Here is a 24,499-nt window from a genome sequence, read left to right as displayed (position 1 = left end):
TTGTTTGCATATATGTTTAGAATTGTTATATCCTCTGGCTGAGCTGATCCTGTTATTATTATGTAACAATCTTCTTTGTCACTTTTTACTGTTTTGACTTAGAGTCTTTTTTATCTGATATAGATATAGCTGTTCTTGCTTGTTTTTGGTTTTGGTTTGCATGGAATTTTTAAATTCTATCCCTTCACTTTGAATTTCCAAAGGCTACATATACTTGGGTCATTTAAAAAAAAATCCATTCAGTTAGTCTATAGCTTTTAAGTGGAGAACTCATTTATATTCAAGGTTACTATTGATACACAAGGGCTAATATGGTTTGGATCTGCGTCCCCACCAAAATCTCATGTTGAATTGTGATCCCCAGTGTTGGAGGTGGGGCATGGTGGAAGGTGACTGTATAATGGAGAAAATTTCCTATAAATGATTTAGCACCATCCTCTTGGCACTATCCTTGTGATAGTGAGTGAGTTCTCGTAAGATCTGGTTATTTAAAAGTGTGTGGCACCTCCCATCCCCCATCTCTCACTCCTACTCTGGCATGTGATGGGCCTGCTCCCTGTTCAACTTCTGCCATGATTGTAAGTTTTCTGAGGCAGTTGACCTGGTAAATGAGATGGCTACTAAGTGAGTAATGGTTGAGTTGTGTATACAGTGCAGATATGCTGAACAAAGAGATGTTTCATATCCTGGGTGAGATGGAGTGAGATAGCATGATATTTTTGTATGTGTATGTGTATGTGTGAGTGTGTGTGTGTGTGTGTGTGATTTTTAAACTTTGAAAATATATTTAGGGGTTACATATGCAGATTTATTTATTTATTTATTTATTTATTTACTTACTTATTTATGTATTTATTTTGAGACAGAGTCTCGCTCTGTTGCCCAGGCTGGAGCGCAGTGGCACGATCTCGGCTCACTGCAAGCTCCGCCTCCCAGGTTCATGCCATTCTCCTGCCTCAGCCTCCTGAGTAACTGGAACTACAGGCACCCACCACCATGCCCGGCTAATTTTTTGTATTTTTAGTAGAGATGGGGTTTCACTGTGTTTAGCCAGGATGGTCTCGATCTCCTGACCTCGTGATCCACCCGCCTCAGCCTCCCAAAGTGCTGGGATTACAGGTGTGAACCACCGTGCCTAGCCTCAGATTTCTTTATTATTATTGTTATTATTTTTTATTATACTTAAAGTTCTGGGATACATGTGCAGAATGTGCAGGTTTGTTACATAGGTATACATGTGCCATAGTGGTTTGCTGCACCCATCAACCCGTCGTCTACATTAGGTATTTCTCCTAATACTGTCCCTCCCCTTGCCCTCTACCCCTACAACAGGCCCGGGTGTGTGATGTTCCTCTCCCTGAGCCTATATGTTCTCATTGTTCAACTCCCACTTATGAGTGAGAACATGTGGTGTTTGGTTTTCTGTTCCTGTGTTACTATGCTGAGAATAATGGTTTCCAGCTTCATCCATGTAGCTGCAAAGAACATGAACTCATCCTTTTTTATGGCTGCATAGTGTTCCATGGTGTATATGTGCCACATTTTCTTTATCCAGTGTATCATTGTTGGGCATTTTGGTTGGTTCCAAGTCTTTGCTATTGTGAATAATGCCACAACAAATATACGTGTGCATGTGTCTTTATAGTAAAATGACTTAAATCCTTTGAGTATATACCCACTAATGGGATTGCTAGGTCAAATGGTATTTCTAGTTCTAGATCCTTGAGGAATTGCCACACTGTCTTCCACAACGGTTGAACTAATTGACGCTCCCACCAACAGCATAAAAGTCTTCCTATTTATCTACATCCTCTCCAGTATCTGTTGTTTCCTGACTTTTTAATGATTGCCATTCTAACTGGCATGAGATGGTATCTCATTGTGGCTTTGATTTGCATTTCTCTAATGACCAGTGATGATGAGCTTTTTTTTCACTTTTGTTGGCCACATAAATATCTTCTTTTGAAAAGTGTCTGTTCATATCCTTTGCCCACTTTTTGATGAGGTTGTTTGATTTTTTCTTGTAAATTTGTTTAAGTTCTTTGTAGATTCTGGATATTAACCCTTTGTCCGATGGATAGATTGCAAAAATATTCTCCCATTCTGTAGATTGCCTGTTCACTCCGACGATAGTTTGTTTTGCTGTGCAGAAGCTCTTTAGTTTAATTAGATCTTATTTGTCAATTTTGGCTTTTATTGCCATTGCTTTTAGTGTTTTAGTCATGAAGTCTTTGCCCATGCCTATGTCCTGAATGGTATTGCCTAGGTTTTCTTCTAGGGATTTTATGGTTTTAGGTCTTACATTTAAGTCTTTAATCCATCTTGAGTTAATTTTTGTATAAGGTGTAAGAAAGGCATGTGGCTAGCCACTTTTCCCAACACCATTTATTAAATAGGGAATCCTTTCCCCAGTTCTTGTTTTTGTCAGGTTTGTCAAAGATCAGATGGTTTACATGTGTGGCATTATTTCCAAGGCCTCTGTTCTGTTCCATTGATCTATATATCTGTTTCGGCACCAGTGCTATGCTGTTTTGGTTACTGTAGCCTTGTAGTATAGTTTGAAGTCAGGTAGCATGATGCCTCCAGCTTTGATCTTTTTGCTTAGGATTGTCTTGGCTATACAGGCTCTTTTTTGTTTCATATGAAATTTGAAGTAGTTTTTTGTAATTCTCTGAAGAAAGTCAATGGTAGCTTGATGGGAATGGTATTGAATCTGTAAATTACTTTGGACAATATGGCCATTTTCACAATATTGATTCTTCCTATCCATGAGCATGAAATGTTTTTCCATTTGTTTGTGTCCACTCTTATTTCCTTGAGCAGTGGTGTGCAGTTCTCCTTCAAGAGGTCTTTCACATCCCTTGTAAGTTGTATTCCTAGGTATTTTACTCTTTTTATAGCAATTGTGAATGGGAGTTTACTCATGATTTGGCTCTCTGTTTGTCTATTCTTGGTGTACAGGAAAACTTATGATTTTTGTGCATTGATTTTTTATCCTGAGACCTTGCTGAAGTTGCTTATCATCTTAAGAAATTTTTGGACTGAGACGATGGGGTTTTCTAAACATACAATCATGTCATCTGCAAACAGAAACAATTTGACTTCCTCTCATCCTATTTGAATACCCTTTACTTTTTTCTCTTCCCTATTTGCCTTGGCCAGAACTTCCAATACTATGTTGAATAGGAGTGGTGAGAGAGGGCATCCTTGTGTTGTGCTGGTTTTCAAAGGGAATGCTTTCAGTTTTTGCCCATTCAGTATGATATTGGCTGTGGGTTTATCATAAATAGCTTTTATTATTTTGAGATACATTTCATCCATACCTAGTTTATTGAGTGTTTTTAGCATGAAGGGCTGTTGAATTTTATTGAAGACTTTTTCTACATCTATTGAGATAATCGTGGTTTTCGTCACTGGTTCTGTTTACGTGATGTATTACGTCTATTGATTTGCATATGTTGCAACAGCCTTGAGTCCCAGGGATGAAGTTGACTTGATCATGGTGGATAAGCTTTTTAATATGCTGCTGGGTTCAATTTGCCAATATTTTATTGAGAATTTTTGCATCGATGTTCATCAGGGATATTTGCCTGAACTTTTCTTTGTTGTGTCTCTGCCAGGTCTTGGTATCAGGATGATGCTGACCTCCTAAAATGAGTTAGGGAGGAGTTCCTCTTTTTCTATTATTTGGAATAGTTGTAAAAGTAATGGTACTAACTCCTCTTTGTACTTCTGGTAGAATTTGGCTGTGAAACTGTTTGTCTGGTCTTGAACATTTGTGGTTGGTAGGCTATTAATTACTGCCTCAATTTCAGAACTTGTTATTGGTCTATTCAGGGATTCTATTTTTTTCTGTTTTAGTCTTGGATTGATGTATGTGTCCAGGAATTTATCCATTTATTGTAGATTTTCTATTTCATTTGCCTCGGGGTATTTATAGTATTCTCTGAGGGTAGTTTTTATTTCAGTGGGATCAATGGTGATATCCCCTTTATCATTTTTTATTGTGTCTATTTGATTCTTTTCTCTTTTCTTCTTTACTAGTCTGGCTAGCAGCCTATCTATTTTGTTATTCTTTTCAAAAAACTAGCTCCTGGATTCACTGATTTTTTGAAGGATTTTTTGTGTCTCTATCTCCTTCAGTTTTGCTCTGATCTTAGTAATTTCTTGTCTTCTGCTAGCTTTTGAATTTGTTTGCTCTTGCTTCTCTAGTTCTTTTAATTGTGATGTTAGGGTGTTGATTTTAGATCTTTCCTGCTTTCTCTTGTGGGCATTTAGTGCTATAAGTTTCCCTCTAAACACTGGCTTAGCTGTGTCCCAGAGATTCTGGTATGCTGTGTCTTTCTTCTCACTTGTTTCAAAGAACTTATTTATTTCTGCCTTAATTTTGTTTTTTACCCAGTAGTCATACAGGAGCAGGTTGTTCAGTTTCCATGTAGTTGTGCAGTTTTGAGTGACTTTCTTAATCCTGAGTTCTAATTTGATTGCATTGTGTTGATTTCCATTCTTTTGCATTTGCTGAGGAGTGTTTTACTTCCAATTATGTGGTCAATTTTAGAATAAGTGCAATGTGATACTGAGAAGAATGTATATTCTGTTGATTTTGGGTGAAGAGTTCTGTAGATATTTATTAGGTCTGCTTCTGTAGATGTTTATTAGGCCCAGAGCTGAGTTCAAGTCCTGAATATCCTTGTTAATTTTCTGTCTCATTGATCTAACATTGACAGTAGGGTGTTAAAGTCTCCCAATATTATTGTGTGGGAGTCTAAGTCTCTTTGTAGCTCTTCTTTATGAATCTGGGTGCTTCTGTATTGGGTGCATATGTATTTAGGATAGTTAGCTAATCTTGTTGCATTGATCCCTTTACCATTATGTAATGCCCTTCTTTGTCTCTAAAGCCTGTTTTATCAGAGACTAGGATTGCAACTCCTGGTTTTTTGTTTTTGTTTGTTTGTTTGTTTTTTGTTTTCCATTTGTTTGGTAAATCTTCCTCCATCCCTTTATTTTAGCCTATGTGTGTCTTTGCACATGAGATGAGTCTCCTGAATACAGCACAGCAATGGGTATTGACTCTTTATCCAACTTGCCAGTCTGTGTGTTTTAATTGGGGCATTCAGCCTGTTTACATTTAAGGTTACTATTATTATATGTGAATTTGATCCTGTCATTATGAAGCTACCTGGTTATTTTGCCCATTAGTTGATTCAGTTTCTTCATAGTGTCAACACGTACAGATTTCTTACATGCATATATTTCATAGTGTTGAAATCTGGGCATTTAGTGTACCCCTCACCTAAATACTGAACATTGTACCGAATAGGTAATTTTTCAACCCTCCCACATTTTTTAGTCTCCAGCAAAACCTGTGGATTGACTCATCCTGCTTTCCACAGCTGGTACTCACACACACCACTGGGGAAACTGAGGGTGGAACCACCCACCTTCTGACATCAGCACTTGCACATGTCCTTTGGGGGGCCGAGGAGTTTGATCTATTCCACCCACTGCTGCTTTCTATTTTTCCACTCTGTGTGTCCATTGTACCTACAGTTTAGCTCCACTTATAAGTGAGAACATGAAGTTTTTGATTTCCATTTCTGAGTTATTTCACTTAGTATAATGGCCTCCAGTATAATCCATGTTGCTGCAAAACACATGATTTCATTTTTTATGGCTAAATAGTATTCCATAGTGTGTGTGTATACACATACCTACACCCACCCACCACCACCTCCACATACACCACATTTTCTTTATCCATTCCTCTGTTGATGGACACAGGTTGATGATTCCATATCTTTGCTATTATGAATAGTTCTAGGATAAACATGTAAGTGCAGTTATCTTTGTGTATAATGATTTTTCCCTTTGGGTATATATCCAATAGTGGGATGGCTAGATCAAATGTTATTTCTATTTTTACTTCATTGAGAAATTACCATGCTATTTTCCATAAAGGTTGTACTAATTTACATTCCCACCAACAGTGTATAGTGTTCCCTTTTCTCTGCATCCTTGCCAACATCTGTTGTGTTTTGCCTTTTTAATAACAGCCATTCTCACTGGTGTAAAATGATATCTCATTGTGTTTTTTATTTGCATTTCTCTGATGATTTGTAAGTTTGGACCTTCTTTCATAGTTTGTTGGCTGCTTCTGTGTCTTCTTTTGAAAAATGTTTGTTCAACATTTCCCTTGCTCACCTTTTAAATGTTTGTTTGTTTTTTTCTTTGTTAAGCTGTTTGAGTTCTTTGTGATTCTGGATATTAGCCCTTTGTTGGATGCATAATTCACAAATATTTTTTTCTCATTCTGTAGGTTGTCTGTTTACTCAATTGATTGTCTCCTTTGCTGTGCAGAAGCTTTTTGGCTTAATTAAGTCCCATTTGTCTATTTTCATTTGTGTTGCATTTGCTTTGAGGACTTGTTCATAAATTCTCTGCTTAAGTCAATGTCCAGAAGAGTTTTTCCTAGGTTTCTTCTAGAATATTTATAATGTCAGGTTTTAGTTGAGGTCTTTAATCCATCTTGAGTTAATTTTTGTAAATGGTGAGAATTATGGGTCCAATTTATTTCTTCTGTATATAGCAATCCAATTTTCCCAACGCTGTTTATTGAATTAGGATATCTTTTCCTCAGTGTAAACTTTTGTTGAATTGGTCAAAAATCAGTTGATTGCAGGTATATCGTTCTTTATTCTGTTCCACTGATCTATGTGTCTATTTTTTTTTTTTTTTTTTTTTTTGAGATGGAGCCTCGCTCTGTCGCCCAGGCTGGAGTGCAGTGGCGCGATCTCAGCTCACTGCAAGCTCCGCCTCCCGGGTTCACGCCATTCTCCTGCCTCAGCCTCCCAAGTAGTTGGGACTACAGGCACCCGCCACCGCGCCCGGCTAGTTTTTTGTATTTTTTAGTAGAGACGGGGTTTCACCGTGTTAGCCAGGATGGTCTCAATCTCCTGACGTTGTGATCCGCCCGTCTCAGCCTCCCAAAGTGCTGGGATTACAGGCATGAGCCACCGCGCCCGGCCTATGTGTCTATTTTTATACCAGCACCATGTTGTTTTGCTTAGTCTAGCCTTATAGTATAATTTGAAGTCAGGTAATGTGATGCTTCCAGCTATGTTATTTTTGCTTAAGATTGCTTTGGCTATTTGGACTCCTTTTTTGATTCCACAATTATTTTCTCGAATTCTATGAAAAATGATGAAAATTTGATAGAAGTTGTGTTCAATCTGCTGATTACTTTGGGTAGTATGGTCATTTTAATGATACTGTTTCCTTCAATCCATGAGTATGGGATGTTTTTCCATTTGTTTGGGTCGTCTGTGATTTCTTTCATTAGTACATTATAGTTCTCCTTATAGAGATCTTTTTTCTCCTTGGTTGAATATTCCTTGATATTTTATTTCATTTTTATAGCTATTATAAATGGGATTGCCTTCTTGATTTTGTCCTTAAGTCATTATCAGTGTGTAGAAATGCTTCTGATTTCTGTACATTAATTTTGCATCCTGAAACTTTTCTGAATTGATTTATCAAATGTAAGAGGGTTTTTTTTTGGTGAATTCCTTAGGGTTTTCTAGATATAAGATCTAATAATCAGTGAACAGGGATAATTTCACTTCCTCATTTCTAATTTCGGTGCCTTTTCGTTTTCTCTTGCCTGATTGCTCTGGTGAGGACTTCCAGAATTATGTTAAATAAGAGTGGTAAAAGTGGGCATTCTTGTCTTCTTCCCGTTCTTGGAGGGAATGCTTTCAACTTTTCCTCATTAAGTAAGATGTTTGCTGTGGATTTGTCTAATATTACCTTTATTATGTTAAAGTATGCTCTTTCTACGCCTAGTTTGTTGAGGATTTTTATCATGAAGGGATGCTGAATTTTATGGAATGCTTTTTCTGTGCCTATTGAAATGATTATATGGTTTTTGTCCTTAATAATGTTTATGTGATGTATTTTGTTTGTTGATTGATTGTTCGAGAGTTTTAGCTTTTTCTGGTTCAATCTTGAGTGTTTGTATGTTTCCAGAAATTTATTTATTTCCTCTAGGTTTTCTAGTTTGTGAGTGTAGAGTTGTTTATAATAGTCACTGATGATATCTTGTATTTCTGTGAAATCCATTGTAATATCTCTTTTTTCATTTCTGATTGCTTTTATTGAGCTCTTGTCTCTTCTTTTCTTGGTTAGTCTACTTAGTTGTTTCTCAATTTTCTTTACCCTTTCAAAGAACCAACTTTTTGTTTCATTGATTATTTGTATTTTATTTTGTTCTCTATTTCATTTGGTTCTTCTTTGATATTTGATATTTGATGTTTGCTTTTTTCTGTTAACTTTGGGTTTGGTTTATTTTTTTTCCTCCAGCTTTTTGAAGTGTGATGTTAAGTTATTAATTTGTGGTCTTTCTACTTTTTTGTTGTAGGCTTTAATACTATAAACCCCTCTTAGCACTGCTTTTGCTGTATCTCACAGGTTTTGGTATGTTGTGTTTTCATTTTCATTCATTTAATAAAATTTTAAAATTTATATCTTAATTTTTTCATTGACCCAGTGATCATTCAGAAGCATACTGTTTAAATTTCCATGTATTTGTATCGTTTCTGAAGTTTCTCTTGGTAATGATTTCTAACTTTATTCCACTGTAGTCTGAGAAGACACTTGATATGATTTTGATTTTTGAAAATTTGTTAAAACTTGTTTTGTGGCTTTGCTTTAACATGGTCTACCTTGGAGAATGTTCTATCTGCTCATCAAACTAAAGTATATTCTGTAATTGCTTGGTAGAGTGTTCTGTAAATGTCTATTAAGTCCATTTGGTCTAAAATCCAGTTTCAGTCCAGTGTTTCTTTGTTAAATGATCTGTCTAGTGCTATGAGTGTGATGTTGACGTCCTCCTCTATTATTGTATTGCTGGGTGTTTTGATGTTGGGTGCCCATGTATTTAGAATTGTTATATCCTTTGCTGAATTGATCTCTTTATCATTATATAATGTCTGTCTTTGTCTTTTATTACTGTTTTTGATCTAAAGTCTGTGTTATCTGATTTAACCATAGCTACTTGTGTTCCCTTTTGGTTTCCATTTGCATGGAATATATTTTTTACCCTGTTACTTTTAGTCTATATGTGTCTTTATTGGTAAGGTGAGTTTCTTATAGGAAGAATGTAAGTTGATCATATTTTTTAATCCATTCTGCCAATCTCTATCTTTTAAATGAGCGTTTAACCTCTTATATTAAAGGTTAATATTGATATAGGAGGCTTTGTTCTTGTCATATTTTTAATTATTTTCAAGCTGTTTGAAATTTTTTTATTTTCTTCTCTTTTTGTCTTTGTGGTTTGATGAAATTCTGTTGTGATTCCATTTGATTCCTTTATTTTCCTCCTTTGTGTGATTATTTTATAAAAGCTAAGTTTTATATTTCTATATGTTTTCATAGTGGTGATTATCAACCTTTCATTCCCGTGTCTAAGGACTCTCAGCGTTTTCGGCAGGACCAGTCCAGTCACGAAAAATTTTTTAAGTGTTTGTTTATCTGGGAAAGACTTTATTTTTTCTTGACTTATGAAGTTTATTCTGGCAGCATATACCATTCTTGACTGACAGATTTCTTTTTTTTTTCTCCCAGCACTTTGAAAACGCCATCTTATTTTCTTCTGGCCCGTAAGTCTTCTGTTAGCCAGATGTGGTTTCCTTTGTAGGTCACCAGCTGATTTTCTCTTTCTAACTTTAAAATTCTTTCTTTCACTGACTTTAGACATTCTGAATATATATGCTGTGGTGACTCCTTTTTGCAATGTATTTACCTTGGGATAGGAAGTTCTCCGCAATTGTTTCCTTAAATTATTTTCTAAATTTTTTGATTGCTCTTCCTTCCTCATGAATACCAACAATGCATAAGTTCTATAGCTTTATGTAGTCCCAGACATCTCAAAGCTTTGTTAATTCTCTTCTATTCTTTTATCTTTATTTTTATCTGACTGGGTTATTTCAAAAGACCTTTCTTCAAGTTCTGAGATTTTTTTCTTCTATTTAGCCTATGATTGAAGTTTTGAATGTATTCACTATTTCCTTCAATGATTTTTTTTTTTTGTTCTAGAATTTCTGCTTGGTTTTATTTTATTTTATTTTTCATGGCCAAAGCCTTTTAGTAAAGAGAGTAATTTTATTTTGATAAAAAGTATATTTCAAAATAAAAACATAATGTTAATAAATCCTAAAGCATCAAGTAATGTGAAAAGCATAGTAAAACTTGTGAGTCATGTAAGAGAAAAATGACTTGTACATCTATAAAACCAAGGAGATTCCATTATAAAGCTACTCGAATTGATAAAAACAGAGTTCAGCAAAATGGTAGGATGACATAAATATACAAAAATCAATAGCTAGCCTGTGTAATAACAATAATATATTAAAATTATGATGAAAAAAGAAATAGCATGGAAAATATAATAATGGTAGGGAGCACAGTGGGATCAATATTTGATCAAATTAGTATAAAATTTATTTAGAAGAATAAAACATATAGAATAACACACATGTGCACACATACAGGCATATACGTTAAAGGCAAGAATAATAAGGACTAATTAGCCCTACCAGATCTTAGATGATCTTATGCTTGAATAATTAAAGCAGTGTGGAATTGATGCAAAAACAGACAGATAAATGAACAAAATAAATAACCTTGAAATTGATCCTGGGCTCAAGCAATCTTCTTCCTGCTTCACCCTCCTGAGCAGCTAGGACTACAGGCTTGCACCACCATGCCAGGCTATTTTTTTTTTTTTTTATTGTAGAGACAAGGTCTTGCTATGTTGCCCAGCCTTTTTCTCCAAAAGGGCTGGTTTTACAGGGCGGGGCCCCTTTTCCCCCCCCTTCAATGTATCTTTTTTTTTTTTTTTTTTTTTTTTGAGACAGAGTCCTGCCCTGTTGCCCAGGCTGGCATTCAGTGTCATGATCTTGGCTCACTGCAACTTCCACTTCCCAGGTTCAAGCAATTTCCTGCCTCAGCCTCCCGAGTAGCTGGGACTACAGACATGCGCCACCACACTTGGCTAATTTTTGCATTTTTAGTAGAGGTGGGGTTTTGCCGTGTTGGCCAGGCTGGTCTCGAACTCCTGGCCTCAAATAATCCACCCGTGTTGGCCTCCCAAAGTGCTGGGATTATAGGCATGTGCCCAGCCCAATGTGTCTTTTAATTCTGTTATTGCATTTTAGGTTTTCTTGCATTGTTTTATTTTGGTGATCTTTATTTACATTCATGATTTTATCTCAAATTGGTATTCTCATATAATTTCCTGAACGTCTACTCTACTGAAGTTGCCAGTTTTGAAAATAATTTTTTTAGAGTTATATTTCATAATTTTGGAGGTATAATTTCCTTCTTCCTTTATCACATTTTTTTTTTTTCTGTTTTATAGTCACCCTCACATTGGATTTTTGTGTGTGTGGGTAACTCCTCTGTAATTCTGGTACTTGATTGTCATTTATAATTTTGGTGTTTTTGTAAATGTTTTAATCTTCCTACATATTTTGGTGAAAAGTATGGAGAGACACTGCTAGACACTGTTGATTTTGTATTTATATTTAAGAACTTTTCCACTGTCCAGCCGTGGCTGATTGAGCCAATCCATTCTGTGTTTAGCAGTGTCTGATTAAGGTTTAGATACTGTTAAGTGGTTGTCTCAGATGTTACAGACTAAAGGGAGAATTTTATCACCATATGATATAGCTGGAGAGGTCTACAGTCATTGTTACTATTTTCAGCAGTGCAACTTAAGAAGGATACTGTGTCCCTTCACGATTGTAAATATGGTATACAGAGTTTTGGTGTCTTAATAGCCAAAATAATACCATTAAGTAAAGAAACATTTGAGCTGAGTTTAAGCTTGACATTGGAAGTTTTGTTAAATTACTGAATATAATCCCATCTCCAGCCTACTCTAGACTATTCTTAAGAAATAATGTGTTTTAGTTTTCCAGGACAAAGCTGGTTTAGTCTGATTGTTTCAATGTAATTACTAATAGCAACCCTGTTGTTTTCAAGATTATCAAGATTTAGATGATAAATTATGTGGTCACTTTACTTTGAAGGATTTTATTTCTGATCTTCTTACAATCATATTACCCATGTGATGTAGATGCTTTCATGAATGAAATGCTTCCTTACCTTATGCTTCCATTACCATCTCTTGAAGATACCGCTGTCTCATCTTTATACGGCAAAGAAAACTTCTGTTTTCAAAGATGTTTTTGTTAGGATTCCCAATTCATGTCCCAGATATTGAGGACAATTTCCAAAGCCTTACATGTTTTCATTATCTGTCTGCTGCCACCACTGTATTAGTCAGGTTTTCCCCCAGAAACAGAACCAATAGGATCTGTCTGTCTATCTGTCTATCTCTTTATCAATGTATAGATACATGTGAGGATGTTTATTATGAGAATTGGCTCACACGATTATGGATGCTGAGAAGTCCCATGATATGCCATCTGGGAAAGGTAATAGTGTAATTCAGTCTGAATCTGAAGGCCTGAGAACCAGAGGTTGATGGTATAACTCCCACTCCAAGGTCAAAAGCTTAAGATCTGGGAGGCCATTGGTGTGAGTCCTGGAATCTGAAGGCCCAGCAATCAGGAGCTCCAATTCCAAGGGCAGGAGAAGATGGATATCCCAGCCAAGAAGAAAGAGAGAACTTATTGTTGCTCTGCCTTTTTGTTGTCTTCAGGCCCTAAGTGATTTGGATGACACCTGTCTACATTGGTAAGGGTGGATCTTCTTTAGCCCATCTACTGATTCAGATACTTATATTTTCTAGAAACACTCTTTATAGACATACTGAGAAATAATGTTTTACTGGCTATCTGGTCATCTTTTAGCCCCATCAACTTGACACATAAAATTAACCATCACAAGCACCATTGTACTTAACAGAGCTGGTCAATCTTAGATCTCACAAATTCAAATGTTCACTCAATTTATGTGTGTTTAATCTCTCACCTTTCCCTATGGAATTCAGTTTGTGAATGTACTGTCTTCTGTGTATGCTTCATCCCATATTCTGAGATACTTTTGGACTCTTGGCTAACTCTCACTCTCATGATCTCAGTTTCAGTTACAGCTTTAGATAAAAGTCCGTGTCCTTTTTCTAACATTGGACCCATAGAGTCCCATCTACTTGCTGTGGCTAGTTTTAGCTACCCATTCTGGATTTTTTTTTTTTCTCAAATAGACAAATTCAGACAAAGGAAATATGAGATTTAATGAAGAATTATTGTATAAATAGATTTGTATTTTAATGAAACTAACCCATTCCTACCTAACTCAACCCAAGCCTTCTCTTACTTGGGCAGCAATTTAGATAATAGACTGAAGAGGCAAATTTCTAGTTAAGAATAGCTGCAATGATAGTAAAGATGTACTATGGGAGTGGGAGTGGTTCAGAACTGAAATTTTTTTTAGGCTATCGAATTGACAAGTCTTGATTAAACTGATCTGTTAAATCAGTGTTTCTCAACCTCTGCACTGTTGACATTTTGGCCCAGATTATTTCTGTTGTGAGAGGCTTACCTATGTATTGCAGGATGTTTAACAGCATGCCTGTTCTCCATCCACTAGATGCTAGTAGCGGCCCTCAGCTGTAAGAAAGAAAAACATAATTGAGCACTGCCAAATGTCCCCCTGGGGGGAAAAACACCTCCAGTTGAGAACTACTGTGTTAAATAAATGGCATATGCTTTGTCTTGCAAACTGTTACAGGGTTTGCAATAATTATTTCTATGATAATAAGTTTTAAAAGTAGATATTATTCATAATAATAAAATGTTTTTATGCCTGAGGATTGCAAGGTTGGTTTAACACTTGAAAATTAATTAGTGTAATTCACTACATTAACAGAAATTGGCATACTTTCAAATAGTTGATGAGAATTCGCACTCTCTCTTCTGAATGTTTGTGTCGTACATCATGTTGTTCTTCTGTTTTATTTTCTCATCAAGTTTTCAGCATCCCCTACATATCAGGAATATTGATTTTGTTAACTTTTTCCTGCCATATAGATTGTAAGTATCTTTCCTAGACTCTTACTACATTTTGTTACACAATTAAAAATATTGTGTTATTACATGTACCCATATTTCTTTTGTGAATTCAGGAATTCCTTTTTTATTTAAAAGAATCTTGTCCTTCCAAATGCTTTATAAAAATTATCCTATACATTCTGAAATTTTATTTTGTTTCACAGTTGGATCTTTATTGCAGTTGGATTTTATTTTTGTATTTGATATGTGATAGGGTATATAACCTGATTATGTGAGCTTCATTTATTAAAACATATTTACTATAATGAATATAATGCCATTTTTAAACATCTTTTCATTTTTATGTATTTCTATTTTAGATTTCTATTCTGTTTTATTGATACAGTTATCTATCATTGCACAAATACTTTGTTTTTAATACTTTAGTAAGTTTTAATGTCTTTATTTTCACTCTTCTATAACCTGCTTCTCCCTTAGTTGCCTTACCTGAATAAATACTATTAATAACTCTGTCAGATACTGCTTTAGTCCATCTGTGTTGACATAAGGAAATACTTGAGGCTAGGTTATTTATAAGGAAAAGAGGTCTTATTTTGTCTCATGGTTCTGTAGGCAGTACAAGAAACACGGTGCTGGCATCTGCTTCTGGCGAGGGCCTCAGGGAGCTTCTACTCGTGGAGGAAGGTGAAGTGGGAGCAGATATGTCACACGGTGAGTGTGGGAATGAGAGGGTAATGGGAGAGGTGCTACACACTTGAACAACCAGATTTCACCTGAACTGAGTGAGAACTCACTTCTCCCCAAGGGGATGGTGCTAAACTATTCATGAGGGATCCTCCCGTATAATCCGAACATCTCCCAACAGGTGCCCCACTTTCAACACTGAGGATTACATTTCAACATGAGATGTGGAGGGGACCAGTATCCAAACCATATCAGTTATTCAATTGGAAAACCTTAAGAGTTTTTCTTGACTGCTTACTTTCTCTCACAATCCTTATTCAAGGCACTAGAACATTCTTTTCTTTCTTTTATCAAAATATGTAAAAAATTCCACCACTTTTCACCACCTCCACCACTTTCACATTTACCGTCTTAGTTTATTCTATTATCTTTTTTGTTGTCTTGGACTATTACAATAGTTGCTTGATTCCCCCTTTTCTAATCTTGATCACATAGCAGCCAGAGTGGTCTTCTTAAAATATAAATCACATTCTCATTCTCTCCAACTACTTTCCAAAGAGCTGCAGGCTTAGCATACACATTGTCTGCCTTCCAAGTTGTAGCAGTCAACAGTTCTACCAAATGGCATGTTGTTTTTATCTGTTCCTTTGCCTTTTAACAATCAAATGCTAAACCAATGCCACTAATTTTAAATTTATTGATTTAGGTAAGGGTATTCTCAGTGCTTCAAAAGCAGTGTCAAAATCGCAATGCCTTAATATAACTGAAGTTTATGTCTCTCTCATCTAATAGTTTAATGAGAGTCAGTGGATAAGTTTCTTATCCATAGAGTCATCTGGTTACCTAGACTCCTTCTATCTAGTGGCTACATTCCATAAGGCTTAGGAGTCCTCCATTGCATCTTCCCAACTACTTGGAATGAAAATTTGTAGAGCAGGTTTTAGAGGACAGACCTGGGTGTGTGTGTGTGTGTGTGTGTGTGTGTGTGTGTGTGTGTGTTGATTACTTTTTCATATACTTACTGGCCATTTGTATGTCTACTTTTATGAAAAAGTCTATTTTGATCATTTGCCCATTTTTAATTGGATTATTTGGGGTTTGGTGTTGAATTGCTTGAGTTCATTATATTTTGTTTTTATATTAATTTCTTATCAAATTTATGGTTTCTGCCAATCCATAGATTGCCTTTTCATTTCATTGACTTTTTTCTTGCTTTGCACAATTTTTTTTTTTTTTTTTTTAGTTCTTCACTACTCTGCAGAGGTTCTACTTGTTTATTTTTGCTTTTGTTGCCTGTGATTTTGGTGTCATACCCAGAAAATCAAGAATTATGTCAAGGAGCTTTTTCCCTATGTTTCCTTCCAGACGTTTTATGGTATTATGCTTAAAATTTTAATTCATTGAATTGATTTTTGTGTATGTGTCAAATAAGTGTCCAATTTTATTTTTTGCATGTGGATATCCAATTTTCTCAACCTGATTTATTTAAGGAATTATGTTTTCTTCGTTGTGTATTGTTGGCACCCTTGTCAAAGATTAATTGACCATATATGCCTAGGTTTATTACTGGGCTCTTCAACCTATTTGTTTGACCTATGTGTCTGTTTTATTATTATTATTATTTTTATTTTATGTGTCTGTTTTTATGCTATTACCATACTGTTTAAATTTTATTTATTATTTGTTTTATTATACATTGAAATTTATAGCTGTATTTATTATGGGGTATGAAGCAATGTTATGATTTATGAGTATAATGTGGAATACGTAAAGCTAATTAACACATCTATCAGCTCAAATATGAACTTTTTTATAGTGAGAACATTTGAAATTTACTCTCATAGCAATTTTCAAATGTGCAATATGCTATTATATTCACCATGCTGTACAATAGATATCAAAGAAACCTTTATTCCTCATGAATAACTGAGATTTTATACTTTTTGACATCATCTCCTTATTACCCCCACCTGCAGCCTCTGCAGCCACCATTCTGCTCTCTTCTTCTATGAGTTCAGTTGTTTTATGTTCCACATGTACGTGAGAACATGTGGTATTTGTCTTTCTGTGCTTGGCTTATTTCACTTAGCATAGTGTTCTACAATTCTATCCATGTCATTGCAAGTGACAGAATTCCAGTTTTAAAGGCTGCATAGTATTTTACTCTGTCTGTGTACTACATTTTCTTTATCCATTCATCCATTGATAAACAGGTTGATTCCATTACTTGGCTATCATGAATACTGCTGCCTGCAGTGAACAAGGGAGTGCAGACATTTCTTTGACAAACAGGTTTTAAACTTTTGGGTAAATACCCAGAAATGCAATTGCCAGATCATATGGTGATTCTATTTTTATTGTTTTGAGGAACCTGCATATTGTTTTTAATAGTGGATGTACTAGTTTACATTCCCGCTAACAGTGTACAAGAGTTACCTTTTCTCTATATCCTTACCAACATTTATCTTTGGTATTTTTGATAATAGACATTCTGACCAATGTGAGATGACATCCTATTGTGGTTTAAATTTGCATTTCCTTAATGATTAATGATGTTGAGCTTTAAAATATATATATATCTCTTTTCCATTTTTGTGTCTTCTTTTGAAAAATGTACATTCAGTCCCATGACCCATTTTTTAAATCGGGTTTTCTATTTTCTTACTATTGAGTTTAGTTCCTTATATATTTTGTGTATTAAATCCTTGATGAATGTATGGCTTGTACATGTTTTCTCCTAATTCATAGGTTGTCTCTTCAAATTATTAATAGTTTCCTTTGCTGTGCAGAAACTTTTCAATTTTATGTAATCATACTTGTCTATTTTTACTTTTGTTGCCTGTGCTTTTGGGGTCAAATAAAAAAATTTTTTATCTATACCAATGCTGTGCAGCTTTTACTTTATGTTTTCTTCTAATAGTTTTACAGTTTCTGGTATTACCTTTAGATTTTAATGTGAGTTTAATTTTTGTAAATGGTGTGAGATAATGGTTCGATTTAATTCTTTGCTTGTGGGTATCCCATTTTCCTAACGCTATTCATTGAAGACTATCCTTTCCCCATTGTGTATTCTTAGCACCTTTGTTGAAAATCAATTGGCTATATAGGCAGGGTTCATGTCTGCATTTTCTGGCCTGTTCCATTGGTTGGTGTGTCTGCTTTTTTTTGCCAGTACCATGCTGTTTTAATTACTGTAGTTTTATAGTATAGTTTGAAATTGGGTAATAAGATGCCTACAGTATTGTTCTTTTTGTTGGTGATTGCCTTGGCTATTCGGGGTTTTTTTTTTTTGTGTGTGTGTGTGGTTCCATATGCATTTAAAATTTTTCTATGTCTGTGGAAAGTGACATTGAAATTTTAATAGGATTGCATCAACACTATAGATTGCTTTGGGTAGTGTGGACATTTTTAAAAATCATGGGATATCTTTCCATTTATTTGTGTCTTCAATTTCTTTCATCAATTATTTTATCATTTTTAGTGTACAGGTCTTTTATCTCTTTGGTCAAACTTTTTCCTAATTTATTTTTTAAATAACTTTAAATTAGATCATTCTCTTCATTTCTGTTTTGGATAGTTCATTGTTAATGTATAGAAACACTACTGATTTATGTGTGTTAATTTTGTATTGTGCAACTTTACAGAATTCAACATTTTTTGATGGAGTCATAAAGATTTTTATGTATAATATTATATTGTTAACAAACAATGATAATTTTATTTCTTCCTGGTCTATTTGTATGCCTGTTATTTCTTTCTCTAGCCTAATTTATTTGGTTGGGACTTCTAGTACTAATGCTGAATAGAAGTGGTGAGAGTGGGCATTCTTGTCTTGTCCAGATCTTAGAGGAAAGGCTTTCAATTTTTAACTGTCGATTATAATGTTACCTGAGGGCTTGTCATATATGACCTTTATTGTGTTTACATACATTCTTTGTAAATGTAATTTGGTGAGAGTTTTTTTTTTTAATCATGAAAGGATGTTGAATTTGGTCAAATGCCTCTTCTGCATCTATTGAAATGATCATGTGCTTTTTGTCCTTTAGTCTGTTAATATGATATATCACATTTATTGATTTGTACATATTGAACCTTCTATCCATCCCTAGGGTAAATCTCACTTGACCTTGATAGGTGATACTTTTAATGTGTTGTTGAATTTGGTTTGATAGTATTTTATTGAGGATCTTTGCATCTATGTTCAGCAGGGATATTGGTCAGTAATTTTTTTCTTGTAATGTCCTTATCTGGTTTTAGTATTAGGGTAGTGGTGGTCTAGTAAACCAAAATTGGAAGTATTCCCTCATTTTCAATTTTTTGGAACAGTTTAAGAAAGATTGGTATTAATTATTTTTTAAATTCTTGGTATAATTGAGCACGGAAGCTCTAAAATCCAGGACTTTTCTTTCATGGTAGAGTTTTTCTTACTGACTTAATCTCGTTACTAATTATTGGTCTGTTCAGATTTTGCATTTTTTTTACTGATTTAGTCTTTCTTGGTTGTATGTTTCTAGGAATTTATTCATTTTTCTAGGTTATACAGTTATTGGCATGTAATTGTTTATAGTAGTCTCTTTTGATTTTTTTGGTCTTTATGTTACATCAGTTGTAATAGCTCCTTTTTTGATTTTATTTGAGTCTTTTTAAAATTTAGTCTACCTAAAAGTTTTTAAAACTTTACCATTTCAAAGAATCAAGTCTTAGTTTCATTGTTCTTTTGTATTGAATTTTAGTCTCTATTTCATTTATTTCTGCTCTAATCTTCATTACTTCCTTTTTCTGCTAACTTTGGCTTAGTTCATTCTTCTTTTTTCTAGTTCCCTGAGGAATAATGTTAAATTGTTTATTTGACATCTTTCGTCTTTTTTGATATAGACATTTATTGATATAAACTTTTCTCTTAGAACTGCTTTTGCCATATTCCATATCCCCTAAGTTTTGGTATGTTGTATTTTCAGTTTTATTTGTTTCAGCTTATGTTTTAATTTTCCCTTTAGTTTCTTTATTAACACATTGGTTTCCAGGACCATATTTCATTTCCATGTATTTGTGAATTTTCTAAAATTTATTCTGCTATTGATTTCTAGTTTCATATCATTGTGGTGAGAAAAGATATTTGATATTATTTCAATCTTCTTAAATTTGCAAAGGATTTTTGTGCCTTATGTGTGATCTTTTCCAGAGAATGGCTGCATGTACTTGAGAAGAATGTGCATTCTAGTGCTGTTGAATGGAATATTCTGTATATATCTACTAGGTTCACTTGATCTAATGTATAGTTTAAGTCCAATGTTTCCTTATTAATGTTCCATCTGTGTGATCTGTCCATTGTTGAAAGTGGAGTATTAAAGTTCTCTGCTATTATTGTATTACAGTTGTTTTTCCCTTCAGACATTTAATATTTGCTTTATGTTTTTAGGTTCTCCAGTATTTGCAGCATATATATGTTTACAAGTGTTACATTCTTTTGATGAATTAACCCCTTTATCATTATGTAGTATGCTTCTTTGTCCCTTTTTACAGTTTTTGACTGGAAGTTTTTTTTTTGATATAAATATAGCGACCTCTGCTCTCTTTTGGTTTCCTGGGGAGATAAGTACTGAATATTGGCAAGTTTAAAAGTCACCTTTTTGTTCTTGTGGTCTAGGAGACTCAGGAGTTCAGAGCTCTGTCAGCTCCCACAGGTAGGTGATTTGATAGTCAGTTTCTTGGGTGAAGGCTACAAAAGTCGGGGTCCTTGATGTGTGTATAAACTACGAGAGAGAGAGTCCTCAGATCTGGATTTATTGCTGGAGGAAGCCAGGGAAGAATGTGCGGGGGTGTTCACTATTTTGTTCAAGCAAGCAGAAGTCTCACACCCTCCTAGCGGTTGGGGAGACTTTTGGTCTGGAGTTGTCTTTGAAGCAAGCCAGAGAAGCAGGTGCAGGGAGTAGGCGCTTTTTCCTTTTTGATGTATATATTTATATCAAATATATATAGATATATTTCCATATATATGCAATATATATGGGTACTATATATGAAATATATATATGGGTGCCATATATATGTATATGAAATATATATGGGTACCATATATATGTGTATGAAATATATATATGGGTACCATATATATGTGTATGAAATATATCTATGGGTACTATATATGTGTATGAAATATATATGTGGGTACTATATATATATGAAACAAGACCCTTACTTCTTGGGAAGAAGCTTGTAGTAGGGGCTTCCTTCCTTATTATAAGGTGCTGTTCTCAATGTGGGGTTAGTACAGGGGGTGGGGTTAGTGCAAGGAGTCCTTTTCCCATTGCTTATTTTTGTTAGATAGATAAAGCAAATGTTAGAGCTAAAGAGAGAGATAGACCCCAATACAATAATAGCTAGATTTCAGCACTCCGCTTATAACATTGAACAGATCTCCCAGGCAAAAAATCAACAAAGGAACTTTGAACTTAATCTGCACTATAAATTGGGTTAGTAGATATTTAAAGAATATTTTATTTATTGGTTGCAGAATATACATATTTCTCAGCACATAGATCATTCTGATCTGTATAATATTCATTACTGGGTTGATCCAAAATAATCGTAAATTAAGATCAATTTTTATAATTTATATGCCGTGTCAGTTAGAAAATATAGCCCCAAATTCTCTGAGGCTTCTTCCAGTTAGGAAATGGGGTCTACCCAGCTTCCGGTGAGTTTAGCTGGCTTATATTCATTTTCATTAATAGAATAGATAGAAGTGATGCCATGTGGTGTCTGCCTGGCTCTTGGCACACAGTCTCTGAAAGATTTATCTTAAGATATTTTCTCTCAGAATCCAGCTGCCATTCTATGAGAAGCTCAAGGCAAAGGAAGGCCCCATGTAGGTTCCTGGTTAACAGCTTTAGCTGAGGCGGACATGTGAGTGAGTGATTAAACCTCTAGATAATGGTGTCATTTGAAGCAAAAAAAATTTAATTTTGAAGTTCAATTTATCTATATTTTCTTTTGTTAACTTGTGCTTTTGGTGTCATATCCAAGAAACCATTGCCTAAAGCAAAATCACAAAAATTTACTTCTCTGTTTTTTATAAAGGGTTTTATAGTTTTAACTCTTAATATTTATGTCTGCAATCCCCTTTGAGTTGCCTAGAGTGAGATGAGGGTTAATGTTTATCCTTTTACCTCTAGATATTCAGTTCCCAGCACTAGTTGTTGAAAATACTATTTTCTCCCCACTGAATTTTCTTAGTGCTCTTGTGGAAAAAATTGCTTGGCCATAAATGTAAGGGTTTATTTCTGAACTCTCAATTCTATTCCATTTATATATATCCTTTGCTTATGCCAGTGCCACACTCTTGATTATTTAAATTTTGTACTAAGTTTTTAAATTGGGAGTGAAAGGCCTCCATATAGTTTTTTCTCATTTAAGATTGTTTTGGTTGTTCTGGATGCCTTAAATTTACATATAAGTTTTAGTGTTGCCTTTTCAATTTCTCCAAAAAAAAGCACTAATTGGTTTTTAAATAGGGATTAAGTCAATCTGTAAATCAGTTGGAATGTATTATCCTTTTAACAATATTGTCTAACAATACTTAACTATAGGATGTCTTCTCATTTATCATATATTCGTCAATTATTTTCAATGATTCTTTGTATTTTTAGTATACAGGCCTTTATACTTAATTTTTAAAAAGTCATTCTTTAACTGTTTTATTTTGATACTATTGTTAATTTTCAAACTGTTAATTGCTAGTATATAGAAATACAAGTGAGTTTTGTATATTGATCTTATAATTTGAAATCTTCGCTAAATTGATTTCTTCTAATAGGTTTATTATTTCCTCTTTGGGATGTGTTTGTGTGTTTATAGGTGTTTCTTAAATTTCTTTATAAAACATTTGTAAGCTGAGAGGTTTACTTCTTCCTTTTCAATCCAGATACATTTTATTTCTTTTCTTTTTTCTGGGAGGGGGTGTCTCGTTTCTTTGGCTAGAAACTCCATTGTAGTGTTAAACAGAAGTGATGAGACATCCTTATCTTGTTTTTGACTTTAGTGGGAAAGCATTAACCATTAAGTCTGATGCCAGCTATGAAATTCCCTTTCATTTTCAGTTTGTTGAGTGTTTTTCTAAAGAAAGGATTTGGAGTTTGCTTTTTTTCAGACTATTGAGATGATTATAAAGGGAATCATTTTTAAATATCATTTAGTATATCGATTGGTTTTCAGTTATTAAACTAAGCCAGCATGGGATTGTTAATTTTCGCTCTTGTATTCTTATTCTTTCTTTTATTTATATAAATAAATATATATATATATTCTTTCTGCTTACTTTAATTTAATGTCCTCTTCTTTTTCTAGCTTATAAGATAGAAGTTTTGTTGACTGTGGTCTCTTTTCTTTTTCAGTGTAAGTTTGCAGTTGTAAACTTCCTCTAAGCATCACTTTAGCTGCATCCCATAAGATTTCATGTGATGTGTTTTTGTTTTTCTTCATCTCAACCTATTTTCTAGTCTCCCTTATGATTTTTTCCTTGACCCATTGGTCATTTAGGAGTGTGTTGTTTAAATTCCACTTATTTGTGAATTCCTCAAATCTCCTCCTGCTATTGACTTCTAATGTCAGTTCATATAGATTGAAGAACACCTTTTGTATGAGTTTAATACTATTAAATTTATCAGGGCTTGAGTTGTGGCCTAACATATTGCATATCTTAGAGATTTCCAAGTATATTTTAGAGCAACATGCATTTGTCTGTTGGGTAGAGTCTTCTATGGGTATCTATAGACTTCCAATGAGCTCTACTTAGTGTATTGTATTCTTCAATTCCATTTTCTTCTTGATCTAATGCTTAGTTGTTCAATCTATTATTTAAAATGGGATATTGAAGTCTCCACCTATGATTGTTGTAGTATCTATCTGTAATTGCTAATGATTGGGCATGAAAGATCACATATAGGATTTTAACCTGGAGCTGGGCTCCTCAATTTGCACAGACACACTGGGCTCCTCAGTTTGCATGCGCACACACACACACACACACACACACATATTCATACACACATATTCTTATATACACAAACATGCATATACATACAAATAAACATATTTAGAAATCAGGAGTTCTCATGGACATCTTCAATTCCAGTTTATCCTCTCAGGTCTTATTCTTGCCTTCCTTCATTTTGTAAGTATTTGTTTTCTTTTCCACAGTGTAAACCTGACTGAACATTAATGACACATGTACTCATTTGCTGTATCCTCTAATGCTCCTCAATTTGTTTTAGAATTGCTTAGCTCATAGCACTAGAAAAACAAATTTACTAAAATATTTTGTGATTTTATTTGCACCCCACTCTCTTGATCAAGACTAATATTTGTCAAATTTTTATTCACAGGTTACTTGAATTAATGCTTTGCGTTTTTCCTCAGTAGGTTCACTTATTTCTTTGAGTAATAGTTTCCCTTTCTAATTCTATTGATTTAGCTTTATATAGGAATTATGGATTAACTTACTTATATATAGGAATTATGCATTAACTTACTTCCCAAAGTGAAAAATATGCAAAAGGTATACTTAGAACAGTTTCATTCCTCCTGTATCTCTTCCCTTTGTATTTCTCCAGTAAAGGTAACCATGTATGTTGTTTTCCGGTTTGTTTTTCTTGTATTACATTTCATGAAGGCAATTTTCTGTCTATTTCAATATTTTTCTTCATCTCTCCTTCGTTCTTATCTAAAAGGTAGCATTCTAGATATGCATTTTTCTATTTTCGTTTATTTGCCTTCTGCCT

General features: G+C 34.3%; 1 protein-coding gene across 1 annotated transcript in view; it reads left to right on the top strand.

The window, feature by feature from the left end:
- CCDC7 (coiled-coil domain containing 7) overlaps positions 1-24,499 on the top strand; it is a 447,862-nt gene that overhangs the window by 179,384 nt on the left and 243,979 nt on the right. The gene's annotated exons all lie outside the window — the stretch shown is intronic.

This window comes from Theropithecus gelada, chromosome 9 (assembly GCF_003255815.1).
Source record: "Theropithecus gelada isolate Dixy chromosome 9, Tgel_1.0, whole genome shotgun sequence".
Lineage (NCBI taxonomy): Eukaryota > Metazoa > Chordata > Mammalia > Primates > Cercopithecidae > Theropithecus > Theropithecus gelada.
Note: the sequence above shows the minus strand (reverse complement) of the source record. Positions and strands in the feature narration are given on the sequence as shown.